Below are 15,096 nucleotides of genomic sequence, written 5' to 3' on the forward strand. Positions count from 1 at the left end.
TGTTGAAAAGAGAGAATAAGTTAGTTTTTCCCTTTGTTCTAACCAGCCTTCCTCTGTTATTAACTTGTTTTCTGTCTTTGCAGGTTCTAATGAAGGGTCCTGAAAATGAAACATTTCCAGTTTGGTTTCGGAGGTACCTAATTTCATTGTTAATTTCTTTATGCAATCAAGTAACAGCAGTGCATTCTCATGTTAAATGTGAGAGAACTTCGTGTCATATTAATGTCCATTAGGAGGAAGGGCAGAGGTCAAGTGCTTCTATTGGAGCACCTCAACGTCAGATTCATGCAGCATGGAAACAAGCCCTTCCGTCGACCACCTTCTGTGTGGAAAACCTTAGGTCCCCTTTAAATCTTTCTCCTCTCTTCTTAAACCAATGCCCTCTAGTTGTAGACTTCCCTGCCTTGGGGAAAGTGACAGACCACTGCCTTATTTGTGATCTTATTTTCCTCTGTAGGTCATCTCTCAGCTACTTCTGCTCAGGGAAAACAAATCCAGTCTTTACAGCCTCTCCTTATAACTGAAGCCTTGCAGTCCTGTTAACATCCTCATAAATCTCAGCAATGCACACAAAATACTGGAGGAACTCAGCTGGCCAGGCAGCATCTATGGAAAAGACGTTTCGGGCTGAGACTCTTCAGCAGGACTGACGAAAAATAGTTGAGGAGTAGATTTAAAAGGTGGGGAGAGGGGTGAGAGAAACATAAGATGATAAGTGAAACTGGAATGGGGAAGGACGCAGTAAAGAGCTGGGAAGTTGATTGGTGAAAGAGATACAGGGCTCGAGAAGGGGAAGTCTGATAGTAGAGCACAGAAGGCCATGAAAGAAAGAAAAGGGGGGGAGGAACACCAGAGGGAGGCAATGGGTGAGCAAGGAGAAAGAGAGAGGGGAAAGGGGATGGGGAATGGTGAAGGCAAGGGAGGGGGGCATTACTGGTAGCTGAGAAATTGATGTTCATGCCATCAGGTTAGAGGCTACCCAGAGAGATTATAAGGTGTTGTTCCTCCAACCTGAGTGTGGCCTCATCACGACAGTGTAAGATAGGATATAGACATATCGGAATGGGATGGGAAGTGGAATTAAAATGGGTGGCCACTGGAAGATCCCACTGGATGCAGCTTAGGAATCTCACCTGGAACGATTGTTTGGGGCCCTGAGTGGTAGTGAGGGAGGAGGTGTAGGGACAGGTTAAGCACTTGTTCTGCTTGCAAGGATAAGTACCAGGTGGGAGGGATGAATGGACAAGGGAGCACATAGGGAGTGATCCCTGTGGAAGGCAGAAAGTAGGGGGGAGGGCAAAATGTGCTTGGTGGAGGGATACCATTGGAGATGGTGGAAGTTGCAGAGAATTATGTGCTGGACACGGATGCTGGTGGGGTGGTAGGTGAAGACAAGAGGAACCCTATCCTTGGTAGGGTAGTGGGAGGATGGGGTGAGTGCAGATGTGCATGAAATGGAAGAGACATGGTTGAGGGTAGTGCTGATCTTTTCTACACCTTTTCCAGCTTAAACCCATCCTTCCCATAGCTAAGCAAGCAGAATGCACACAGTATTCCAGGAGCAATCTCACTAGCACCTTGTACAGCTGCAAAATGACATCCCAGCTCTTGTACTCAGTTCCCCAGTCAATGAAAGCAAATGCCCCCTTCACCACCCTGTCTACCTGTGGTGCCACTTTCAGAAATTTACAGTATGTACATGTAGCCCAAGATCTCTCTACTTTCAGCACCAGAATCTGGGTTTGTCCAGATGGTGAGAGTCCTTAAAGATGGATGCCTAATTCAGCTACTTTTGATGTATACTAAAGACATAGTAGGTCACAGATGAAACAAAGGACTGAATGATTCCTTCCTTTGACTCCCATATTGTCATTATTCAGATGCAAACAATAAGTATTACCGTAAGTGCTCCATTTACTGGATGAGCGACAAGGAATGGAGGGTCTGTCCACATCCTTCATGCTACAGCTAACTATATCTGGTTTAAGTGGATAAGACCAGTACAACATTAGAGTGATCACTTGTAGGCTGTTTCCCTTGGCAGACAATCGAAGACTAGAGGACATAAGGACAAAATAAGGGGAAGAGAGTTAAGAGTAATATGAGGCAAAGATTTTTTTAATATAATGGAATGTAGTTTGGAATCTGGAATGTACTGCCTTCAAATGGTAGGGGTAAGTTCCAGGAGGGAATAGAACAAATGAATGATAAAGAAAACGTCAAGGCTACATTGAAAGTGCCAGTGGGTGGATGGTGTTAGGGGGTATTCTGGAGTTGGTTATTTAGTAAATATTAATTTCACCAGCAACCAATCTTCAGACATAAATGTGGATTGCTGATTGAATTTAAAATTCTACCCTGAACAATAGCTTTCCTGGAATTGTAGACTGGAGTTGATTGCAATCCAGAAAATGCTGATTAATATTCATTTGGGTGTCTGGAGTGTGGGTGCTAAAAAGGTGTGTGAAAATTATATGTAGTTCAAAGGAAGCATTGTAGATCTATTGTAACTATAGAATTGTCCTTTGATCTTTAGTGTATAAAATGTCATGTAATATTGGGTCAGGGGGCCTCTTCCTCCAAGAGTCTCTCATTATAATGTCTGTTGCTCATTTTTGTTGAATAAAGCACTTCTATATTCACTAGCTTCACTGTCTCTCTGGTGACTTCGTTCATGTTACAACAGATGGAACTAGAGAACCAGTCTGGTAGAAAGCTGGTATGAACATGATAGGCCAAATGGCCTCCTTCTGCACCGTAGCCCTTTAATGATTCTGTGTTTCTAAATTACCCTATCGTCATTTCAGGTGGGATTTTAATTTCCTGAATTTTTATGTAGAGAGTCTAACTTGGCATCAGCACAAAAAGTTACAATGCTTCAGAGCAGCGATGACAGATGCAATCTATTTTTTTCATAGCCAGCCTTTTCTTTAAGGAGACCCAACATAGTCTGAGCTCAAACATCTGAAGTTGTCACCGAGGGTGTTGCTGTCTTTGTTCATCAAACTCGACGTGGCTCGATGCTGCATCTTATTGTTATATCGTTGTAGCAAGCAATGCAAAGAAAGGGGAGCAAGTTAAAGGATAAAAGACAGTCAGATACAAAATTGCACCATAAGGATTTAGAGATGCAGAAATATTTGCTTTTAAAGAATGCTTTTCAAGCATTTGTATACCCCAAAATGTTTTGCTGGCCTGGTTTCTGTCAGATTCTGCTAGCTTTTTCAACAGTCTGATTACTATAGGAATGCGAGGTATTTTCATGCATCATCTGGGCTCTCCTGCCTGGCGTACTATGTTGGTGGCAATAAATGGAGTGTGGTCTATGATTTTGCCAGCTCGTTAGTAGAAGCATCTCTCCATTTGCAAGGCCCTTATCTATTCTAATGTATTCTGTGAAACATTGCGTCTGTGTCTCTCTCTACAGACAATGTCTGACCTGCCAAGTATTTCCAGCATTTTCTGTTTCTTAAACTATAATGACCCAAGTCTGCAAAAGACCAAGGGAATTCTAAGTGAAAATTACATTCAGCAGCAACTGAATTTCCATATTTTTTTCCTAATCTTTACTGGCTGTTCTTAAAATAAAGTTATTTTTACATTCAGCAATATTAGATTCCCAGTTAAATCATTTTAAATAACATAAGATATTTAATGCACTGTATACATAATTAGGATGTTCCAATTTAGCTTATTAATGATTCAATGCAGTGTTTTTAAAGTAAAATGTTCAATAATTTTAAACAAGACTACTACACTAACAAATATCAAGGAATATTTTTAAATGATTAAAAAGTGCATGCTAAAGCACATGCCTACACTGTTGCCTACAGAGGACTGGTGATTAACAGTTTCAGCGCTGTGTGCTATCAGTGACATTGACCCTAACTGAATTCCAATTGTCTAATTGCACATGGTTAGAGGAAATGTAAAATTCAGCAATTCTCCAATGAATCTGCATGTTTTGGATATCAGGAGAGAACACACACCAGTCCTTATCAAGGGATCAGCAGTGCAAAGGGTGAGCAGGTTTAGGTTCTGAGGTGTAAATACCTCTGAAGATCTATACTGGGCCCAAGATATTGATGCAATTACAAAGAAGGCATGGCCACAGCTAGTTTCATGAGGAGCATGAGCTGATTCGTTATGTCACCAAAGACACTTGCAAATTTCTACAGATGTTCTGTGGAGAGCCGCATCACCGTTCGGTATGGAGAGGCCACTTCACCGGACTGGAAAAAGCTGCAAGTTCAGCCAGCTCCATCGTGGGCACAGCATAGAGGGCATCTTCAGAAGGCGATGCCTCCAAGTGAGTGCACCCATCATGAGGGACTTCCATCACCCAGGACATGCCCTCGTCTCATTGCTGCCATTAAGCAGGATTTAGAAGAGCCTGAAGACACATACACAATGTTTTAGGAACAGCTTCTTCCCCTCTGCCATCAGTTTTCTGAATGGACAATGAACCCATGTATACTGCATCACTTGTTTTCCTTTTTTTGCCTTCTTTTTGAATTAATTAATTTAATCAATGGCATATATGAAACTGTTATCCACCAACCCTCCTCTGTAAGCAACAGCATAGCCATGTGCACAAAGAGGAAAGATTGACATGTTAATCTGTAAATGATGGTGAGGAAATCGACTCACAGAGACATACAGAACAGAAACGGGTCCTTCATCCCACTAATCCGAATTGTCCGCATCCTTCCAGGACTTTAATAGCATCATTTTTAAGATCAGCATTTTATTTTAATATACCATGTCTTCAAATTCATCACTTAATAGCATCATCCCCTCAAAGCTAATCAGTACACTCTAAGACCTGGGCCTCAATAACCCCTTGTGCAACTGGATCTTTGCTTTCCTCACTTGTAGACCCCAGTCAGTTTGGATTGGTAAAAACATCTCCTCCACAATCTCCATCAGCACAGTAGCTCTACAGTGATGTGTGCTTAGTCCCCTGCTCTACTCGCTTTACACCAATGACTGTGCAGCTAAGTACAACTCCAACACTATATACAAGTTTGCTGATGACACCACTGTTGCAGCCTGTATCAAAGGCAGTGATGAGTCAGCATACAGGAGGGAGTGAAAATTTGGCTGAGTGGTGTAATAACAACAATTTCTTATTCAACGTCAATAAGGCCAAGGAACTGATTGTAGACTTCAGGAGAGGGAAATCAGAGGTCCATGAGCCAGTCCTCATCGGAGGATCGGAGGTGGAGAGGGTTAGTAACTTTAAATTCCTGGCTCACTTTCTCAGAAGATCTGTCCTGGACCCATCATATAAATATAATTGCAAAGAAAGCACGACAGTGCCTCTACTTCCTCAGGAATCTGCGGAGATTTGACACGTAATTAAAAATGTTGGCAAACTTCTATAATGTGTGGTGGAAACTGTGCTGACTGGCTGCATTATGGCCTGGTATGGGAACACCAGCCTTCATCAGTTGTGGAAATGAATTTAGGAGCCGGGAGGTAATGTTGCAGCTATATAGGACCCTGGTCAAACCCCACTTGGAGTACTGTGCTCAGTTCTGGTTGCCTCACTACAGGAAGGATGTGGAAGCCATAGAAAGGGTGCAGAGGAGATTTACAAGGATGTTGCCTGGATTGGGCAGCATGCCTTATGAGAATATGTTGAGCGAACTCGGCCTTTTCTCCTTGAAGCGAAGGGGGATGAGAGGTGACCTGATAGAGGTGTATAAGATGATGAGAGGTATTGATCATGTGGATAGTCGAGGCTTTTTCCCAGAGCTGAAATGGTTGCCCCAAGAGGACACAGGTTTAAGGTGCTGGGGAGATGTCAGGGGTAAGTTTTTTACTCAGAGAGTGGTGAGTGCGTGGAATGAGCTGCCGGCAACTGTGGTGGAGGTGGATACGATAGGGTCTTATAAGAGGCTCTTAGATAGGTACATGGAGCTTAGTAAAATAGAGGGCTATGGGTAAGCCTAGTAATTTCTGAGGTAGGGACATGTTCGGCACAACTTTTTGGGCCGAAGGGCCTGTACTGTGCCGTAGGTTTTCTATGTTTTCTATGTTTTTCTAAATCGATGTTCATGCCATCAGGTTGGAGGCTACCCAGACGGAATGTAAGATGCTGCTCCTCCAGCCTGATTGAGGTCTCATTGCCGCAGAAGAGGAGGCCATGGACTGACATGTGGGAATGGGAAGTGGAGTTGAAATGGGTGGCAACAGGGAGATCCTGTTTTTATTCTGGCAGACAGAGAGTAGTTGCTTGGTGTAGCAGTCTCCCAATTTGTCTTAGGTCTCGCCAATATAAAAGAGGCTACATTGGGAGCACCAGATACAGTAGATGATCCCAACGGACTCACAGGTGAAGTTTCATCTCACCTGGAAGGACTGTTTAGGGCCCTGAATGGTAGTGAGGGAGGAGGAACAACGGATGTACTTACCTAATTTGTAGCTGACTGCCAGGGTTCCCACTGAAGTCGCATAGGAACATGAAAAAGAAATGAATTTCCACTCTCCAAATACTTTACTTTTTAATTAACCAAATAATAACCAGGAGATGATATCTTGTAAATTCAACAAGTTTAGTTTGTTTTAATTAACTTATTATTATGAGGAAAGGCATTCAGTCACTCCCTCGGCTTAATAAACTTTCTGAAATCTGTGTAACCCAAAAATTGCAACTGACTAATTAATCGTTTTTTCCACCAATGCTATTTTTCTTAGTTTCTCCTGAAAGTTAAAACTGAATATTAGTCATAGTGCTAAAAACCAAAGATATAAACTGATGCCACATCGACATATGGTACCTGTCCCATAAAATATATTGGATTTTAGTCAAAGTATTAGACACCTCAGTTACTAAGAACAAAATGGCAAATGAAAACATTTTGAAAGTTATATTGTGTCATTATTTTGTTGGCAGTTGGGGAGGGTGTGTAATTAACATTGCAAATTCACACTGGGAACACAAGCACTGCTTGGGTAAAAAATCTTAACATTTCTTATTTGTTTATCAAGATAACATTAATAATTGTTCGGTACCATCCATTGACATTACACGTTTGGTAGAGGAGGGTAGCTATGCATGAGCAACTGAACATTGGAACATTTCATGGGATTTTTCAATGGAATATACAGTGAGTGTCGGGTTTATTAGAAGCCTCCTGTACCACTGAGTATACGTACGTCATCTTTTGCTGCTGTAGCCCATCCACTCCAAGGTTCAATGAGTTGTGCATTCAGAGATGCTCTTCTGCACACCACTGCTGTAATGCGTGTTACTGTCACCTTGAATCAACCTGGTCATTGTCCTCCAGCTTCTCTCATTAACAAGGCATTTTTACCCACATAACTGCTGATCACTGGATGCCTTTTTTTATTTTTGCACCACTCTCTGTAAACTATGGAGACTGTTGTGGAGCATAAGCAGTTTCTGAGACACTCAAATCACCCTGCCTGGCACCAACAATTATTCCATGGACAAAGTCACTTGGATCACATTTCTTCCCAAGTCTGGTGTTTGGTCTGAACAATCACTGACCCTCTGGGCCATGTTTGCATACTCTTATGCATTGAATTGCTGCCACATGATCGGCTGACTAGATATTTGCATTAACCAGGCATACAGGAGTACACAATGAAGTGGCCACTGAATTTATAGTAAGTGAATTATTCGCATAACCCACGGATGCTCAGAAACTGAAGCACACAACCATAAAGTAGCCAGCACCCAGAACCTGATTTTACCTGAATGGATCACGATGGCAAAGATTTCAGGGTGAAAATGTCTCGGGTACAAAAGCGGACTGGATCATTCTCCGTGCATAATCTGCATTCACTTGCTGCAAGCTTTCCAGCAACTTGCACACACACTATTACTTGCATTCTGTCCTTTTATGGCAATTAAGACATACATAAATTAGACTCAAAGTTTAGCATTAGCACTGTGAATCTTGTGGTTCTCTCCCATCAGAATCAGGAGCACCCTGTGTTGGCCTATTGCTTTTCTCGCTATTTATAGGTACAGAGGCAAATTCAGGAACCAAAACTGGATAGCCTCAGAATTGACAAAGTTTGTTCAAACACCTTCCAAAGTTCACAAGAATGCTTCGATCAACATCTAGTATCTAGCTGTTAAGAGGATCATTCTCTCATTGTCTCAGTAGTGAGTTCAGTGATAACAGATGACATCATTAAGCCAAGGTCAGGGGGTCAGGGATGGCCAGCTAGGTGGCACAGAAATACTCATCGGTGAATAGTCTACTGTTGGATCTTAGCTGGACCTCTAAAATCTGCCTACGTTTTCCTCTCATCACTGAGATATCCAGGAAGACCTCCAGCCAAGCCCATGTGACTAGAGTGGTCTCTTTTGAGAATGACGTCACATTGATCCTCAAAATATTTTTCACAGGATCCTTCCAGGCATTGACAACCAGTGTTCTAACTCAACTCCCAATTTGCTACTCATCACCGAGTCAAAGTGATCACCCAGACAACACATTGGTGAAGAGATGGTTTGAAGACATGGAGGAATTTCAAGCAGTGGTATGTGTCACCCTTCCTGGCTTTTCCTGACTGCAAGCAGCCATTATCTGCAGTCACTAGCTCAGAAATACTCCAGAGCATCAGGATCAACAGAGAATGCTTGCGCTTCCTCACTGAGTAGCTTCCTCACTTCCTCACTGAGTAGATTCCTCACTTCCTCACTGAGTAGGTTCCTCACTTCCTCACTGAGTAGGTTCCTCACTCCTCACTGAGTAGCTTCCTCACTTCCTCACTGAGTAGATTCCTCACTTCCTCTGAGTAGATTCCTCACTTCCTCACTGAGTAGGTTCCTCACTTCCTCACTGAGTAGATTCCTCACTTCCTCTGAGTAGATTCCTCACTTCCTCACTGAGTAGGTTCCTCACTTCCTCAATGAGTAGATTTCTCATTTCCTCACTGAGTAGATTCCTCACTTCCTCACTGAGTAGGTTCCTCACTTCCTCACTGAGTAGCTTCCTCACTTCCTCATTGAGTAGATTCCTCACTTCCTCACTGAGTAGATTCCTCACTTCCTCACTGAGTAGGTTCCTCACTTCCTCACTGAGTAGCTTCCTCATTTCCTCACTGAGTAGCTTCCTCACTTCCTCACTGAGTAGATTCCTCACTTCTTCACTGAGTAGCTTCCTCACTTCCTCACTGAGTAGGTTCCTCACTCCTCACTGAGTAGGTTGTTATGGAGCAGAAGGAGAATGTGCTCAAAGTGATTGCCATCTCTCTGAGAAGTGAACATGAATCCCATATCAGAATCAGTTTCTTCCCCTCTGCCATGCGATTTCTAAATGGACATTGAAACATGAACACCATCTCACCTTTTAAAAAATATATATTCTGTCATTGCCCAATTTTAATCTATTCAATATACATATATAGATTTACTGTAATTGGTTACTTATTGGTTTCTTTCTATATTATCATGTATTGCATTGAACTGCTGCTGCTAACAGATTTCCCAACATAAGCCAATGATAATAAACCTGATTCTGATGTTATACATGATAATACAGAATGAGAAAACAAATAAGTAACTCAATTGCAGTGAGTATATATATATATGTATGTATATTGAAGTTAGATTAAAAATAGTGCAAAAAAGAAATAATACCAAAGTAAGTGAAGTTATATTTATGGTTTCAATGTCCATTTAGGAATCGGATGGCAGAGGGGAAGAAGCTGTTCCTGAATTGTCGAGTGTGTGCCTTCAGGCTTCTGTACCTCCTCACTGATGGTAACAGTGAGAAAAAGGCATGCCCTGAGTGATTGGGATCCTTAATAATGGACACTGCCTTTCTGAGGCACCACTCCTTGAAGATATCTTGGGTACAATGGAGGGTTGTACCCAAGATGAAGCTGACTAACTTTACAACTTTCTGTCACTACTTTTGGCCCTGTGCTGTAGCCCCCCGCCACCCCGCCCATACCGGACAGTGATGCTGCTTGTCAGAATGCTCTGACAGCGGGTGGGAGAGGATTGTGCAGATGCAGAACCTGAGGGCCCTGTGGCAAAGGCTGGGAGGTGGCCAGAACAGCAGGAGTGGAGATGGCAGTGATCAGGGAGATGTCCCTGCACCATATCCATATCCACCAGATGGATGGAGGAGGTAGGCATTATCTCTACAGGAGATAAGCGACTCTCTGATCGAGAAAAACTTCTATGAAAAAGCCAAAAAATAAAATGATAGCCTTCATTGCATGCCAAGTGCCTCTTCCCACATTCCAATCAGTCTTATCAGCATTTAATACTGATATCGAGTTAGGGGGTTAGGTGGTGGGGTAATACATAAAAATTTACTTTGCAATTCCACTACCTCATTGTGACACGTCAGTGAGTGGATCACTGCTTCTGTTATGTTAGCAACTAGTAAGTTTTGTTACTCCAGAAGAGTGGCACCTCTCTTGCAGAACTCAGAACCTTAATGTACAGTAGTTTCCTGTTACTATCTCCAGTCTGCAGACATAAACATCTCTTGGTGGAGGTCACTGTGACATATCTTATGAGGACATGTAAAGGACTCTGCTGGTCAGGGCAGCTTGAAGAGGGATACAAAGATAGGCAGAGAGACATACGGACTATCTGTGTGTGTGAGAGAGAGAGAGAGAGATCACACAAAGAGAAATTCTGCAATCGAGTGGCAACCAAGGTTCTCCAGGTAACACAATATTATTGGAATTGTATCATTAATACCTGAAGGAGGGATGGCAAAGAGGTATGAAAATACAGGGAGCAGCTCCATTTAAGTCTGCAGGGAAGGCCTGGAAATTTCAGTCACCTGCGACTTTAACTTTCCAATCACAAACAAGACAAAATCTGCAGATACTGGAATTCAAAGTAACACACACCAAAATGCTGGAAGGTCTCAGCACGAAACGTCGACTGTTTACTCTTTTCCATAGATGCTGCCTGGCCTGCTGAGTTCCTCCAGCATTTTGTGTGTGTTACTTTAACTTTCCATCCTGTTCACTTACTGAGTTCTGTTTTCAGTCTCTTACTCTGTTCCAATGAACATTATGTCATCTCTTGTCTGGGCACTTCACAGCCCTTGGGACTCAACACTGAATTCAATAACTTCACAGAACCAGCTTTTTCTCTTTGTGTCAGAACCAGCCACTTCTGATGTAACATCAACCTTAACATAATTTTCTCTCCACAGACACTGTTTAATCTGATAGGTAATCCTATCATTCTTTCATTTCACATTTCTAGCAGTTGATGTCTTCTCTCACTGTTCCAGCGCATTCTTTTTTATTTATTTGCTCACTGGCATCCTCGTTTACCTATTAACAGAGGGATCTGAAAACACTGTGTCACCTACAGAATCTGCATCTTCTCTGTACAACAAATATCCCTTTTGTCCTTCCCCCAGCCCACCTCTCTCAGCCATTTAAAACACGCCTATCTTTTTTTTATTTCTCCATTTCCCTGAAACACTAACACTGCTTCACACACAAAATGTTGGAGGAACTCAGCAGGCCAGGCAGAGCAAACACTGCTTCTCTGTCCTTAGGCGTTGGTTGACTCATTGAATTCTTTTGGTATTTCTGCTTTTGTTTCAGGTTTGAGCATCTGTAGTTTGTTTTCCATCTGCATTTTTGTTCAAACTCACCATCTCGCTGATGGCATGTATCTCACTGACCATGACCTGGATGTAGTTGTCTCCTGCTCTGTTGAAGCCTCCCTCTCCTCCATGACACTGCATAATGTGTCGCTGCTGCCTGGTTGCAATGAGGGAGTGTTTATAGAGTCATGGAATTGTATAACAGGCCCTTCAGCCCAACTCATCCATGCTGACCGTGAAGCCTAATTTCATTAGCCTGCAATAGCACCTATTCCTCTATAACTTTACTGTTCAATTATCTTCCCAAATGCTTTTCAAATATTGGAATTTTATCTGCCTCTGCCATTTCCTATGCTGGTCGCATCTGTGGCAAAAATTGCCCTTCAGATCTCCTTTAAATTTCTCCCTTCTGACTTTAAGTGCCTGCCCTAAAGTTTATGATTCCCCCACCCGAGGAAAAAGACTCTGACTATCGACCCTAATTTTATTAACCTCTATAAGGTTACCCCTCAGCCTACCAAATTCCAGTGAGAATAAACCGAGCCTATCCAAGAAAACTGTATTGAAATATGCCTTTGGTGTTTTATATTTTGTGCTTTTGATTGTTTTTTTGTTGCCGCTGTGTTTTTTTTGCACATGGGGGGGGGGGGAGATGAGAGGGTGTGTTTGATGCTTGATGTTTTTCTTAGAATTGGTTGGTTCTGTGGAACTTCTGTGGGAAGAGGAATCTCAGGGTTGTATCCTGCATATGTACTTTAATAATAAATGTTCTTTGAATCTTTAAAGCCCTCCATTCCAAGCAACATCCTGGTTGATCATTTCTGCACTCTCTCTAAAGGTACCACATCCTCATTGCAGTGCGTCTGCCAGGGCTGAACACAATATTCCAAACGGAGACTGGCTATTCAGTTGCTCAGCTACTTTAAAGCTTTGCTGAATCCTGCACAGTGTCAGGAGCTATGATGAATCAAATTCTGTGAAAACAAAATCACACAGGTTTAACATTTGGTGATAGTTTCTGGATGCAATGCATCAGAGTGCTGTCTCATATTGGATTGTAGCCATTTTGCAGTACTTCTGCAGCAATCTCTTTGCTGTTCACACTTACTGCAGCCCTGATCTAACAAAGCAAAATTAGATGCAATCCTTTTTTCTCATCAAGATATTTGTTCATCTTATCTAACAGGTCATAAGGATTTTCATTCCTATAAGATGTCTCTAGTCACTACAGACAAGTGGCCCCAACTCAAAGCTGACTCCAGGTTGTACTGGAGATTACATTGCTGCTGACCTTTGAATGACCTTTTAAAGCAGAGCGAGAGAGTTGTGATGGAGCTTCAAATATTCCAGTGTTCTGGATACTGTTCTGTCTTCATGCAAAATGATAAAATCTAGTCATTTGTGACTGAAAGATATAAGGTGTTGAAAAAAATAAAACATTTCTTTTTTATTAATATTGAAGGTTCATAAGTTGAAATTTGCTTTGCTCTGTCTCGGTTAAGTACAACTGATGGCTGTATTTAGCTTCTAAATGTTTTTTGCATTAGTCTGTGGAAACCTTAAAAGTGCATTATCAAAATGAATGAGGTAAAGCGATCGGTCTGTGTTGATGATGTTACACAGCCCTTGGGAAAACCTAGACAAGTAACTCTTACATGTTCACCCAATCTCAAGACAATCCAATTCCAGTGCCCTGAGAAAGCAACTCCCAGTGTGATTCCCTTCGAATAGATGGGACAGATTTACTGAACTAATACAAAAGGTATCCTTCCTTCGCTTGCAGGGATCTAGGTATCACTGGCAAGCCAGCTAGTACTGTCCATGCTTAATTGTCCTCGAGAAGGTATTTCACTACTGTACTTTTGGATTGCAATGTCCAGGTTTCAGAGCAAGCAACAATGATGAGCTCTAGCTCCTGTTCCTGACCCTTAAATCTGGAATCCAGAAAAAAGGAACAGAACAGTACTGTACACACTTTTGGGTCACACCATCAATCACATCTTTCCCTCCCCCACCGCTTACTGCTTCCCGCATGTAACTCCTTTGTCCAGTTTGGTATGAGTCCCCACTGATCTCCCTCCAGGCATTTATCCTTGCAAGCAGAACAAGTGCTACACCTCCTCCCTCACTACCATTCAGGGTCCCAAACAGTCCTTCCAGGTGAGGCAACACTTCACCTGTGGGTCTGTTGGGGTCATCTATTGAATCCAGTGCTCCTGGTGTGGATTCTTGTATATCGGTGAGACCTGATGTAGATTGAGTGACCGCTTCGTCGAACACCTACGCTCCATCCATCCGAGAAAGTGGAATCTCCCAGTGGCCACCCATTTCCTATTCCCATTCCCATTCCAACGTGTCCATCCATGGCCTCCTCTACTGTCGTGATGAGGCTACACTCAGGTTGGAGGAGCAACACCTTATATTCCATCTAGGTAGTCTCCAACCTGATGGCATGAACATCGATTTCTCGAACTTTCAGTAATGATGCCCCCTTCACTACTCTCCATTCCCTCTCTCATCTTATCTCATTGCCTACCCATTGCCTCCCGCTGGTGCTCCTCCTCCCCCTTTTTGTTTCTTCCATGGCCTTCTGTCCTTTCCTATTAGATTCCCCCTTCTCCAGCCCAGTATTTCTTTCACCAATCAACTTCCCAGCTCTTAACTTCATCCCTCCCCCTCCCAGTTTCACCTGTCACCTTGTGTTTCTCCCTCCCCTCCTTTGTACTCCAACTCCTCATCTTTTTTTCCTCTGGTCCTGCTGAGTGTTCTCGGCTCGAAATGTCGACTGTACTCTTTTCCATAGATGCTGCCTGGCCTGTTGAGTTCCTCCAGCATTTTGTGTGAGTTGCACAGTTTCAACCTTGGGTTTTGAGTGCTTGTGATGCAGTGTCAAGTTTGATTCATTTTCTCTTTTGAATGGGAAGATCTGCTGTGTGTTTCAGAATGTTCTGTTCTTGTTTCAGCATCTTAATTTAATTTCACTCTATTATTATCTCTATTATTCAAAGCATGTCAGATCCCGTTCTTTCTACTTTAACAGAGCGAAAGTGATTTGAAACAAAGTCGTGTGGTCTGAAAGTCTGTACCTTTAACTGGACTGGCTCGGTAGCGTAGTGCTTTACCGTACCAGCAACCCAGGTTCAATTCCCACTGCTGCCTGTCAGGAGATTGTGCGTTCTCCCTGTGTGGGTTTCCTCTGGGTGCTCTGTTGGTAAGCTAATTAGTCATTGTAAATTGTCCTGTGATTAGGCAAGGAATAAATCAAGGGATTGCTGGGTGGCATGGCTCGAAATGGCTCGAAGGGCTTATTCCACACTGTATCTCAATTTTTAAAAATTTCTTAAAAAAATAACTTGATTCGCGTCCAATTACAATCCTGAAACATAGGCCCCACATTGAAGGACTTCGCTATGGAAGATAACATCATTACCTAGTTTCCAAATACCACAGAAAAATGAGCTTGGAAAAAAAAATGAAATATGTGTTTATAAACTCTTTAACTGTCTAAATTGTCTCTAAT

At 42.5% G+C, this 15,096-nt stretch overlaps 1 long non-coding RNA gene across 2 annotated transcripts in view; it reads right to left on the reverse strand.

Moving 5' to 3' along the window:
- Positions 1–15,096, reverse strand: part of LOC140729470 (uncharacterized) — a 101,631-nt gene that overhangs the window by 22,730 nt on the left and 63,805 nt on the right. The window lies entirely within an intron of this gene.

This window comes from Hemitrygon akajei, chromosome 6, assembly GCF_048418815.1.
Source record: "Hemitrygon akajei chromosome 6, sHemAka1.3, whole genome shotgun sequence".
Lineage (NCBI taxonomy): Eukaryota > Metazoa > Chordata > Chondrichthyes > Myliobatiformes > Dasyatidae > Hemitrygon > Hemitrygon akajei.